Source organism: Microcaecilia unicolor, chromosome 11 (genome assembly GCF_901765095.1).
Source record: "Microcaecilia unicolor chromosome 11, aMicUni1.1, whole genome shotgun sequence".
Lineage (NCBI taxonomy): Eukaryota > Metazoa > Chordata > Amphibia > Gymnophiona > Siphonopidae > Microcaecilia > Microcaecilia unicolor.
Genome location: NC_044041.1, coordinates 130800981 through 130814442, shown reverse-complemented (window position 1 = coordinate 130814442; position 13462 = coordinate 130800981).

Genomic DNA, 13462 nt, shown 5'->3' with positions numbered 1-13462 from the left:
CGAGTAGTAGTTCCAGTCAAGATGCTGAGCCTGGATCGAGTTGTAGTTCCAGTCAAGATGCTGAGTCTGGATTGAGTTGCAGTTCCAGTCAAGGTGCTGAGTCTGGATTGAGTTGCAGTTCTAGTCAAGATGCTGAGTCTGGATCGAGTTGCAGTCCCAGCCGGGCTGCTGAGTCTACACCGAGTGATGAGTCCATGATGAGTGCTGAGTCTGCACTGAGTGTAGAGGCCAGCCGAGATACTGAGTCCACGATGAGTGCTGAGTCTGCACTGAGTACAGAGTCCAGCCGAGACAATGAGTCCACAATGAGTGCTGAGTCTACACCGAGTGCAGAGCCCAGCCAAGATGACAAGTCCACGATGAGTGCTTAGTCTACACCGAGTGCAGAGCCCAGCCAAGATGACGAGTTCACGATGAGTGCTGAGTCTGCACCGAGTGCAGAGTTCAGCCGAGATGCCGAATCAGAATTGAGTTACAGTCCCGGGCAAGATGCTGAGTCCGGGTCAAGTTACAGTCCCGGCCAAGATGCTGAGTCCGGTGAGAGTTGCAGTCCCGGCCAAGATGCTGAGTCCGGGTCAAGTTGGAGTTCCAGTTCCAGTCAAGATGCTGAGTCCGGGTCGAGTTGGAGTTCCAGTTCCAGGCAAGATGCTGAGTCCGGGTTAAGTTGCAGTTCCGGTCAAGAAGCTGAGTCTGGGTCAAGTTGGAGTTCCAGTCCCAGGTAAGAGGCTGAGTCCGGGTCAAGTTACAGTCCCGGCCAAGATGCTGAGTCCGGTTCAACTTGGAGTTCCGGTTCCAGGCAAGATGCTGAGTCCGGTGTGAGTTGCAGTTCCGGCCAAGATGCTGAGTCCGGAGCGAGTTCCCGTGCCAGCCGAGATGCTGAGTCTACGCTGAGTACCGAGTCCAGCCAAGAGGCTGAGTCCGAATTGAGTGGCAGCTCCGGCCAAGAGGCAGAGGCCAGATCAGGTTGCAGTCTCAGGCAAGATGCTGAGTCCACTCTGAGTTCCCATTTCAGCCAAGATGTTGACCTCCTTCTGAGTTCCAGCTCCAGCCAAGAGGCGAGGTCCAGTCCGAAGTCCAGTTCGAGTCCTTGTCCGGCTTCAGATTCCAGGATGGGTGTGGGCTCTAGCCCAGTTCTGGCTGCTACAGTGGAATGCCAGGAAGTCAAGGAAGTTGTGGACTCCTTCAGGAGATGGTTCCTGTTGAATAGAACTCCACTTGGTGCATCCAAGACTCTGATCCTGCCTAGCAGTCGTACTAAAGAGCCTCGTGGCGGCCAAAGCCACTCTGGTTTCCAAGTTCCAGATGTACTAGTTACTTCCTGCCCAGCCATCCAGATTTATGTTGTGAAACCCATTGGGAGATTTCATCACAGCTACCCATGGAGACCTAAATTATCTTTTGAGACCTGGAGCTCCCGTGGGGACACGGGAGCCTTGAGGGGGAGGTGCTGTTATGATTGGGGTCTGAACCCCTCTCAAACTTACCTCTTTCCTGGGGGTCAGCTTCTTAGCTGGCTTCTGTTTCTTTGTCTGTCCTTTCTGAGCTGGCTCTGTCTCTCTGTGCTGGCAGCTTCCAGCAGCAGGGCTCTAATTGTTTCACTATACTGCACCTGTGTGGGTAGTCTGAGTTGCTCTAACTCTCTTTGGGTGTACTGGCTTCAAGTGTTTCACGGTGTTGCATTGGTGTGGGTTGGGCCTCTATGGTTTTCAGTGTGCTCTCTGGGTTAGTGTGCTGTTGCCTGGGTCTAGGGAGTGTGACATCATCAGGGAGGGCCTTGATAAGGAAGTGGGTTCTTTCCTTCAGGGCCTTCGCAACGTTTGCTTCTGGCTACTTGCTTTAGGTCCAGGTTAGTTTAGTGCAGTGTGCACTTGTGACTTGTGTGTTTGTCTTCCCTGTTTTCCCTTTTGTTACGGTGTGTAGCACTGCTGTTAGTGCAGTGCTGGAGTTTGGTGCTGGGAGCTCCCTTGTGAGTAAGTGTTTAGGAAGCACCTTTTGTTGTTGGGGTATTTGGCTTTCCTGTTTGTTTCCTTGTGCTTGCCCCGCTTTTCCTCATGACCTGTGGTTAGCTGCTGTAGCTGGGTGCTTTGGAAGCACCAGGGTGAGAACCCATGTTTAGCTGCTGCAGCTTGGTGCTTAGGAAGTACCAGTGTTAGGTCTGGCATTTGTCTTCCCTTCCTTTTCCCTTGTGGTTTCCCTGCACTTCTGTTAGTGTAGGGCGTAGGGGCACCCCTGTTAGTTTCTGTTAGGAGCACTGCTGTTAGTGGAGGGCTTAGGAGCTTTTCTGTTGGTGCTGGGCTTAGGAACACTTTTGGTCACTTTAGGAGTTAGGTGCACTTCAGTTACAGCTTGTTCTAGTCCTGGTCCCTGTGTCGTCCAGTAAGTCCTGCCGGCTACTCGAACCCATGAGCTCAACTCCTGGGGGGCTTAGTAGCTAAGTGCAGGTGAAGCTGTGTGGACCAGTCCAGTGTGCTCCAGTCCCGTGTTCCGGTCTTGTGTCCTCCAGTCCGGGGGACCAGTCCAGTGTGCTCCAGTCCAGTGTGTTCCGGTCCGGTGTGTGTTCCAGTCTGGTGTACTCCAGTCCAGTGTGTTCCGGTCCGGTGTGTGTTCCAGTCCGGGGGATTGCAGTCCAGTGTTCCAGTCCTGTGTCCTCCAGTCCGGGGGATTCCAGTCCATGTGTTCCGGTTCGCTGGGCAGTGCCTGCAGTCCCTGCCGGTGTGCTTACCCAGTGTTGGTTGATGGGTTTTGCCTGCTGCTGTCGCTCCTCGTCAGCAGCCCAAGGGCTCACGTTTGCTCCAGAGCCCAGCCCCGCGGGCTCTGAACCTGAGAACCTGACAGATTGCAAAGGCCATGAGCCCGGCAAGAACCCCCGCCTAGCTGACCCAGCTGGTGTCCAGCTCCATCATTGTTCTTGATCCTTCTATGACTCTTCGTCAGTATCGTGGGAAACTTTTGTCTCATCCTGTTTTGAAGAAGACCCCTGAAGCGGCAGCTGAGAGAAAACGTGTCCGGTGGCTTGGAATCGCTGAAAACCCAGTTTCAGATATGGACCCTTTTATCACGCTCGCTGAATATCGCCGCAGCCTGGTCTTGAATCCAGCTTTGTGGGATACTCCTGAAGCTGTCGCTGAGAGGAGACGTCTTGGGAATTCCACGCTCTGGGCCCAGCAGGGGTCCAGTCCAGTTCAAGCAGCACGCCCAGACAAGCCTCTGAATCCAGTCCGAGCAGCGCGTCCAGCCAAGCTTCAGAGTCCAGTCCGAGGAGGGCTTCTCACTGAGCCGCCGATGCCAGTTCAAGGGGCTCTTCCACTCAAGCCTCGGAGTCCAGTCCGAGGGAGGCTTTCTACCGAGTCTCCGATTCCAGTCCAAGCAGCACTTCAAGCCAAGTCTCTGCGTCCAGTTCAAGTGGTGCTGTCTACTGAGTCTCCTAGTACCAGTTTGGATCCCAGTTCCAACCCCATTTTTGAGCTGGATCCGTTTATGACACTCCAGGAGTACCGGGTTGCCCTTTTTTCTGATCCAGCCTTGAAGGATACCCCTGAAGCTGCCGCAGAGAGAAAGCGTGTCTCCTGGCTTGGGTTTGAAGAAAACCCAGTTTCTGCTATTGATCCCTCTACCAAGCTGTTCTTTTACCGCTTCCAACTCCTATCGGATCCAGCCCTGCGGGATACTCCTGAGGCCCAAGCTGAAAGAAGGTGGCTTAATAGTCCCGGGCCAAGTGCCAGTCCTGGCCGAGCTGCTGAGTCCACGCTGTGGGCTGAGTCTACACCGAGTGCTGAGGCCAGCCGTGATGCTGTGTCCACTCCGAGTTGCAGCAGTGGCAGCCAAGATGCTGAGTCCGGATTGAGTTGCAGCAGTGGCAGCCAAGATGCTGAGTCTGGATCGAGTTGCAGTTCCAGTCAAGATGCTGAGTCTGGATCGAGTAGTAGTTCCAGTCAAGATGCTGAGCCTGGATCGAGTTGTAGTTCCAGTCAAGATGCTGAGTCTGGATTGAGTTGCAGTTCCAGTCAAGGTGCTGAGTCTGGATTGAGTTGCAGTTCTAGTCAAGATGCTGAGTCTGGATCGAGTTGCAGTCCCAGCCGGGCTGCTGAGTCTACACCGAGTGATGAGTCCATGATGAGTGCTGAGTCTGCACTGAGTGTAGAGGCCAGCCGAGATACTGAGTCCACGATGAGTGCTGAGTCTGCACTGAGTACAGAGTCCAGCCGAGACAATGAGTCCACAATGAGTGCTGAGTCTACACCGAGTGCAGAGCCCAGCCAAGATGACAAGTCCACGATGAGTGCTTAGTCTACACCGAGTGCAGAGCCCAGCCAAGATGACGAGTTCACGATGAGTGCTGAGTCTGCACCGAGTGCAGAGTTCAGCCGAGATGCCGAATCAGAATTGAGTTACAGTCCCGGGCAAGATGCTGAGTCCGGGTCAAGTTACAGTCCCGGCCAAGATGCTGAGTCCGGTGAGAGTTGCAGTCCCGGCCAAGATGCTGAGTCCGGGTCAAGTTGGAGTTCCAGTTCCAGTCAAGATGCTGAGTCCGGGTCGAGTTGGAGTTCCAGTTCCAGGCAAGATGCTGAGTCCGGGTTAAGTTGCAGTTCCGGTCAAGAAGCTGAGTCTGGGTCAAGTTGGAGTTCCAGTCCCAGGTAAGAGGCTGAGTCCGGGTCAAGTTACAGTCCCGGCCAAGATGCTGAGTCCGGTTCAACTTGGAGTTCCGGTTCCAGGCAAGATGCTGAGTCCGGTGTGAGTTGCAGTTCCGGCCAAGATGCTGAGTCCGGAGCGAGTTCCCGTGCCAGCCGAGATGCTGAGTCTACGCTGAGTACCGAGTCCAGCCAAGAGGCTGAGTCCGAATTGAGTGGCAGCTCCGGCCAAGAGGCAGAGGCCAGATCAGGTTGCAGTCTCAGGCAAGATGCTGAGTCCACTCTGAGTTCCCATTTCAGCCAAGATGTTGACCTCCTTCTGAGTTCCAGCTCCAGCCAAGAGGCGAGGTCCAGTCCGAAGTCCAGTTCGAGTCCTTGTCCGGCTTCAGATTCCAGGATGGGTGTGGGCTCTAGCCCAGTTCTGGCTGCTACAGTGGAATGCCAGGAAGTCAAGGAAGTTGTGGACTCCTTCAGGAGATGGTTCCTGTTGAATAGAACTCCACTTGGTGCATCCAAGACTCTGATCCTGCCTAGCAGCCGTACTAAAGAGCCTCGTGGCGGCCAAAGCCACTCTGGTTTCCAAGTTCCAGATGTACTAGTTACTTCCTGCCCAGCCATCCAGATTTATGTTGTGAAACCCATTGGGAGATTTCATCACAGCTACCCATGGAGACCTAAATTATCTTTTGAGACCTGGAGCTCCCGTGGGGACACGGGAGCCTTGAGGGGGAGGTGCTGTTATGATTGGGGTCTGAACCCCTCTCAAACTTACCTCTTTCCTGGGGGTCAGCTTCTTAGCTGGCTTCTGTTTCTTTGTCTGTCCTTTCTGAGCTGGCTCTGTCTCTCTGTGCTGGCAGCTTCCAGCAGCAGGGCTCTAATTGTTTCACTATACTGCACCTGTGTGGGTAGTCTGAGTTGCTCTAACTCTCTTTGGGTGTACTGGCTTCAAGTGTTTCACGGTGTTGCATTGGTGTGGGTTGGGCCTCTATGGTTTTCAGTGTGCTCTCTGGGTTAGTGTGCTGTTGCCTGGGTCTAGGGAGTGTGACATCATCAGGGAGGGCCTTGATAAGGAAGTGGGTTCTTTCCTTCAGGGCCTTCGCAACGTTTGCTTCTGGCTACTTGCTTTAGGTCCAGGTTAGTTTAGTGCAGTGTGCACTTGTGACTTGTGTGTTTGTCTTCCCTGTTTTTCCCTTTTGTTACGGTGTGTAGCACTGCTGTTAGTGCAGTGCTGGAGTTTGGTGCTGGGAGCTCCCTTGTGAGTAAGTGTTTAGGAAGCACCTTTTGTTGTTGGGGTATTTGGCTTTCCTGTTTGTTTCCTTGTGCTTGCCCCGCTTTTCCTCATGACCTGTGGTTAGCTGCTGTAGCTGGGTGCTTTGGAAGCACCAGGGTGAGAACCCATGTTTAGCTGCTGCAGCTTGGTGCTTAGGAAGTACCAGTGTTAGGTCTGGCATTTGTCTTCCCTTCCTTTTCCCTTGTGGTTTCCCTGCACTTCTGTTAGTGTAGGGCGTAGGGGCACCCCTGTTAGTTTCTGTTAGGAGCACTGCTGTTAGTGGAGGGCTTAGGAGCTTTTCTGTTGGTGCTGGGCTTAGGAACACTTTTGGTCACTTTAGGAGTTAGGTGCACTTCAGTTACAGCTTGTTCTAGTCCTGGTCCCTGTGTCATCCAGTAAGTCCTGCCGGCTACTCGAACCCATGAGCTCAACTCCTGGGGGGCTTAGTAGCTAAGTGCAGGTGAAGCTGTGTGGACCAGTCCAGTGTGCTCCAGTCCCGTGTTCCGGTCCTGTGTCCTCCAGTCCGGGGGACCAGTCCAGTGTGCTCCAGTCCAGTGTGTTCCGGTCCGGTGTGTGTTCCAGTCTGGTGTACTCCAGTCCAGTGTGTTCCGGTCCGGTGTGTGTTCCAGTCCGGGGGATTGCAGTCCAGTGTTCCAGTCCTGTGTCCTCCAGTCCGGGGGATTCCAGTCCATGTGTTCCGGTTCGCTGGGCAGTGCCTGCAGTCCCTGCCGGTGTGCTTACCCAGTGTTGGTTGATGGGTTTTGCCTGCTGCTGTCGCTCCTCGTCAGCAGCCCAAGGGCTCACGTTTGCTCCAGAGCCCAGCCCCGCGGGCTCTGAACCTGAGAACCTGACAGATTGCAAAGGCCATGAGCCCGGCAAGAACCCCCGCCTAGCTGACCCAGCTGGTGTCCAGCTCCATCATTGTTCTTGATCCTTCTATGACTCTTCGTCAGTATCGTGGGAAACTTTTGTCTCATCCTGTTTTGAAGAAGACCCCTGAAGCGGCAGCTGAGAGAAAACGTGTCCGGTGGCTTGGAATCGCTGAAAACCCAGTTTCAGATATGGACCCTTTTATCACGCTCGCTGAATATCGCCGCAGCCTGGTCTTGAATCCAGCTTTGTGGGATACTCCTGAAGCTGTCGCTGAGAGGAGACGTCTTGGGAATTCCACGCTCTGGGCCCAGCAGGGGTCCAGTCCAGTTCAAGCAGCACGCCCAGACAAGCCTCTGAATCCAGTCCGAGCAGCGCGTCCAGCCAAGCTTCAGAGTCCAGTCCGAGGAGGGCTTCTCACTGAGCCGCCGATGCCAGTTCAAGGGGCTCTTCCACTCAAGCCTCGGAGTCCAGTCCGAGGGAGGCTTTCTACCGAGTCTCCGATTCCAGTCCAAGCAGCACTTCAAGCCAAGTCTCTGCGTCCAGTTCAAGTGGTGCTGTCTACTGAGTCTCCTAGTACCAGTTTGGATCCCAGTTCCAACCCCATTTTTGAGCTGGATCCGTTTATGACACTCCAGGAGTACCGGGTTGCCCTTTTTTCTGATCCAGCCTTGAAGGATACCCCTGAAGCTGCCGCAGAGAGAAAGCGTGTCTCCTGGCTTGGGTTTGAAGAAAACCCAGTTTCTGCTATTGATCCCTCTACCAAGCTGTTCTTTTACCGCTTCCAACTCCTATCGGATCCAGCCCTGCGGGATACTCCTGAGGCCCAAGCTGAAAGAAGGTGGCTTAATAGTCCCGGGCCAAGTGCCAGTCCTGGCCGAGCTGCTGAGTCCACGCTGTGGGCTGAGTCTACACCGAGTGCTGAGGCCAGCCGTGATGCTGTGTCCACTCCGAGTTGCAGCAGTGGCAGCCAAGATGCTGAGTCCGGATTGAGTTGCAGCAGTGGCAGCCAAGATGCTGAGTCTGGATCGAGTTGCAGTTCCAGTCAAGATGCTGAGTCTGGATCGAGTAGTAGTTCCAGTCAAGATGCTGAGCCTGGATCGAGTTGTAGTTCCAGTCAAGATGCTGAGTCTGGATTGAGTTGCAGTTCCAGTCAAGGTGCTGAGTCTGGATTGAGTTGCAGTTCTAGTCAAGATGCTGAGTCTGGATCGAGTTGCAGTCCCAGCCGGGCTGCTGAGTCTACACCGAGTGATGAGTCCATGATGAGTGCTGAGTCTGCACTGAGTGTAGAGGCCAGCCGAGATACTGAGTCCACGATGAGTGCTGAGTCTGCACTGAGTACAGAGTCCAGCCGAGACAATGAGTCCACAATGAGTGCTGAGTCTACACCGAGTGCAGAGCCCAGCCAAGATGACAAGTCCACGATGAGTGCTTAGTCTACACCGAGTGCAGAGCCCAGCCAAGATGACGAGTTCACGATGAGTGCTGAGTCTGCACCGAGTGCAGAGTTCAGCCGAGATGCCGAATCAGAATTGAGTTACAGTCCCGGGCAAGATGCTGAGTCCGGGTCAAGTTACAGTCCCGGCCAAGATGCTGAGTCCGGTGAGAGTTGCAGTTCCGGGCAAGATGCTGAGTCCGGTGAGAGTTGCAGTCCCGGCCAAGATGCTGAGTCCGGGTCAAGTTGGAGTTCCAGTTCCAGTCAAGATGCTGAGTCCGGGTCGAGTTGGAGTTCCAGTTCCAGGCAAGATGCTGAGTCCGGGTTAAGTTGCAGTTCCGGTCAAGAAGCTGAGTCTGGGTCAAGTTGGAGTTCCAGTCCCGGGCAAGAGGCTGAGTCTGGGTCAAGTTGCAGTCCCAGTCAAGATGCTGAGTCCGGGTCAAGTTGCAGTCCCGGCCAAGATGCTGAGTCCGGATCGAGTTGCAGTTCCGGGCAAGATGCTGAGTCCGGTGAGAGTTGCAGTCCCGGCCAAGATGCTGAGTCCGGGTCAAGTTGGAGTTCCAGTTCCAGTCAAGATGCTGAGTCCGGGTCGAGTTGGAGTTCCAGTTCCAGGCAAGATGCTGAGTCCGGGTTAAGTTGCAGTTCCGGTCAAGAAGCTGAGTCTGGGTCAAGTTGGAGTTCCAGTCCCGGGCAGGAGGCTGAGTCTGGGTCAAGTTGCAGTCCCAGTCAAGATGCTGAGTCCGGGTCAAGTTGCAGTCCCGGCCAAGATGCTGAGTCCGGATCGAGTTGCAGTTCCGGGCAAGATGCTGAGTCCGGTGAGAGTTGCAGTCCCGGCCAAGATGCTGAGTCCGGGTCAAGTTGGAGTTCCAGTTCCAGTCAAGATGCTGAGTCCGGGTCGAGTTGGAGTTCCAGTTCCAGGCAAGATGCTGAGTCCGGGTTAAGTTGCAGTTCCGGTCAAGAAGCTGAGTCTGGGTCAAGTTGGAGTTCCAGTCCCAGGTAAGAGGCTGAGTCCGGGTCAAGTTACAGTCCCGGCCAAGATGCTGAGTCCGGTTCAACTTGGAGTTCCGGTTCCAGGCAAGATGCTGAGTCCGGTGTGAGTTGCAGTTCCGGCCAAGATGCTGAGTCCGGAGCGAGTTCCCGTGCCAGCCGAGATGCTGAGTCTACGCTGAGTACCGAGTCCAGCCAAGAGGCTGAGTCCGAATTGAGTGGCAGCTCCGGCCAAGAGGCAGAGGCCAGATCAGGTTGCAGTCTCAGGCAAGATGCTGAGTCCACTCTGAGTTCCCATTTCAGCCAAGATGTTGACCTCCTTCTGAGTTCCAGCTCCAGCCAAGAGGCGAGGTCCAGTCCGAAGTCCAGTTCGAGTCCTTGTCCGGCTTCAGATTCCAGGATGGGTGTGGGCTCTAGCCCAGTTCTGGCTGCTACAGTGGAATGCCAGGAAGTCAAGGAAGTTGTGGACTCCTTCAGGAGATGGTTCCTGTTGAATAGAACTCCACTTGGTGCATCCAAGACTCTGATCCTGCCTAGCAGCCGTACTAAAGAGCCTCGTGGCGGCCAAAGCCACTCTGGTTTCCAAGTTCCAGATGTACTAGTTACTTCCTGCCCAGCCATCCAGATTTATGTTGTGAAACCCATTGGGAGATTTCATCACAGCTACCCATGGAGACCTAAATTATCTTTTGAGACCTGGAGCTCCCGTGGGGACACGGGAGCCTTGAGGGGGAGGTGCTGTTATGATTGGGGTCTGAACCCCTCTCAAACTTACCTCTTTCCTGGGGGTCAGCTTCTTAGCTGGCTTCTGTTTCTTTGTCTGTCCTTTCTGAGCTGGCTCTGTCTCTCTGTGCTGGCAGCTTCCAGCAGCAGGGCTCTAATTGTTTCACTATACTGCACCTGTGTGGGTAGTCTGAGTTGCTCTAACTCTCTTTGGGTGTACTGGCTTCAAGTGTTTCACGGTGTTGCATTGGTGTGGGTTGGGCCTCTATGGTTTTCAGTGTGCTCTCTGGGTTAGTGTGCTGTTGCCTGGGTCTAGGGAGTGTGACATCATCAGGGAGGGCCTTGATAAGGAAGTGGGTTCTTTCCTTCAGGGCCTTCGCAACGTTTGCTTCTGGCTACTTGCTTTAGGTCCAGGTTAGTTTAGTGCAGTGTGCACTTGTGACTTGTGTGTTTGTCTTCCCTGTTTTCCCTTTTGTTACGGTGTGTAGCACTGCTGTTAGTGCAGTGCTGGAGTTTGGTGCTGGGAGCTCCCTTGTGAGTAAGTGTTTAGGAAGCACCTTTTGTTGTTGGGGTATTTGGCTTTCCTGTTTGTTTCCTTGTGCTTGCCCCGCTTTTCCTCATGACCTGTGGTTAGCTGCTGTAGCTGGGTGCTTTGGAAGCACCAGGGTGAGAACCCATGTTTAGCTGCTGCAGCTTGGTGCTTAGGAAGTACCAGTGTTAGGTCTGGCATTTGTCTTCCCTTCCTTTTCCCTTGTGGTTTCCCTGCACTTCTGTTAGTGTAGGGCGTAGGGGCACCCCTGTTAGTTTCTGTTAGGAGCACTGCTGTTAGTGGAGGGCTTAGGAGCTTTTCTGTTGGTGCTGGGCTTAGGAACACTTTTGGTCACTTTAGGAGTTAGGTGCACTTCAGTTACAGCTTGTTCTAGTCCTGGTCCCTGTGTCGTCCAGTAAGTCCTGCCGGTTACTCGAACCCATGAGCTCAACTCCTGGGGGGCTTAGTAGCTAAGTGCAGGTGAAGCTGTGTGGACCAGTCCAGTGTGCTCCAGTCCCGTGTTCCGGTCCTGTGTCCTCCAGTCCGGGGGACCAGTCCAGTGTGCTCCAGTCCAGTGTGTTCCAGTCTGGTGTGCTCCAGTCCAGTGTGTTCCGGTCCGGTGTGTGTTCCAGTCCGGGGATTGCAGTCCAGTGTTCCAGTCCTGTGTCCTCCAGTCCATGTGTTCCGGTTCGCTGGGCAGTGCCTGCAGTCCCTGACGGTGTGCTTACCCAGTGTTGGTTGGTGGGTTTTGCCTGCTGCTGTCGCTCCTCGTCAGCAGCCCAAGGGCTCACGTTTGCTCCAGAGCCCAGCCCCGCGGGCTCTGAACCTGAGAACCTGACAGGTGGTGAATTGCTCATGTTGTGTTGTGAGGTGAGTATTAGGCATTGGGTTTTTTCTGCATTTAGTTTCAGCTGGAAAGCGTCCGCCCATGAATGCATGATATGGAGACTTTGGTTGATGTCGTTGGAAATTTCCTTTTCTTGTTTAAATGGGATGTAAATCATTATGTCATCTGCGTATATGTATGGGTTGAGGTTGTGGTTGGATAATAGTTTGGCCAATGGTGTCATCATTAAGTTGAATAGCGTCGGCGATAGGGGGGATCCTTGTGGAACTCCACATTCAGGTTTCCATGTGGCTGATGTAGTCGAGTTTAGATGCTACTTGGTATGATCGTGTGGTTAGGAACCCCTTGAACCAATTGAGAACGTTGCCCCCAATTCCGAAGTATTCGAGGATGTGCAGTAGTATGCCATGATCAACTATATAGAAAGCACTGGACATGTCAAATTGTAGAAGTAGTATGTTCTTGCCAGTTGCGATCATTTGTTTAAATTTGGTCATGAGAGTAACTAGTACTGTTTTCGTGCTGTGGTTGGACCAGAATCCTGATTGGGAGTCGTGGAGTATTGAGAATTTATTTAAGTAGTTGGTGAGTTGTTTGGTCACTATGCCTTCCATTAGTTTGGTTATTAGAGGAATTGATGCTACTGGTCGGTAGTTAGTTAAGTCGCTAGCGCTTTTCTTTGCGTCTTTGGGTATAGGGGTGAGTAAAATGTTTCCTTTCTCCTTTGGGAAGAGTCCATTTTGTAACACATAGTTCAAGTGTTCCGTGAGGTCTGTTATAAATTGTTGAGGGGCACATTTAATGAGGTTATTAGGACATATGTCTAATTTGCAATGGGATTTAGCGAATCTTTTGAACGTTTGGGAGGTGGTATCATCTGTTAGTGTCTCAAAGTTGGTCCAGGTCCTGTCTGCTGGGTATTCACCAGGATCTGGGTTTAGGCAGTCAAGGAGATTAGTGTAATCAATGGTGTTGCTAGGTATCATAAGTCGTAGTTTTATGATTTTCTCATTGAAGTATTTCACGAGATTTTCTGCTGCTGGTGCATCTGTGTTGTTAGAAGAGACCGATGTAGTATCTAGTAGTTTGTTCACGAGTTGGAAGAGTTTGTGTGTGTCCTTGTAGTCTAGTCCAATTTTGGTTTTGTAATATGATCTTTTAGTTTGTCTTATGGTGTATTTGTATTTTCTTTGTAATAGTTTCCATGCGTTAAGTGTGGGGTCATCTTTCTTTTTGTTCCATGCTCGTTCTAACCTTCTAACTTGTGTTTTGAGTTTTTTCAGATCTTCATTGAACCATGGTACTGAGTTCTTTCTGTGTGAGGTTCTGGTTTGGAGTGGAGCGATGTTGTCTAGTATATTGCTGCATCTATTGTCCCATTTTTGGAGGAATTGGATTGTGTCTGTCTTTATAGTCCATCCATTATGGTAGAGCTGTTGCCAGAATATTACCGGATCTATTTTTCCTCTCGTGGTGTAGGTTTTTCATTCTTGTTTGTTGGGTGAATCTTTCATTTGCTATTGGAGGAAGAGGTTTGCTTTATAGTGGTCGGACCACGGTGTGGGTGTCCACTTTGTGTCTGTTAGTGCAAGGTTTAAGTTGGGATCAAATTTATATGTGACGATGTCTAGTGTGTGTCCTTTAATATGGGTTTGTCCTATGAAGATCCCATAGTTGTAAGAAGTCTTCGCATTCTTGGGTGCTTGTAGAGCTGAGATCTTCAAGGTGCAGGTTGATATCTCCTACTATGAGAAGATTTGAGGTAGAGACACGCGTATTCGAAATAAAGTCCATAAAGTGTGCTTGGGAGTCTTGCCAGTTGCCTGGTGGTCTATACAGCAGGATAGCGTTAAGGTGTTCTTGCAAGTTTGGGTGATTGATTCTAACCGAAGCAATTTCAAGTTGTGGCAGAATGGATTCGGCTGTGGTTGTGATGGTGAACTGGGATTTGTAGATTATGGCTAGTCCTCCTCCTCTTTTTCCGTTTCTTGTCCAGTGAGTAATTTATCTCTGAACATCTATGACGTTTTCAGTACATCCTCTTTCAAAACATTTTTTGGTGTTTTTGAATATCAGAAAGCATTTAATTTTTTCTTCCATTATGGACTTCAGTTTTTAAATGTTTTCCAATAAACTTTTATTTCCACACTTGAACATCATATCGAAAATGCCC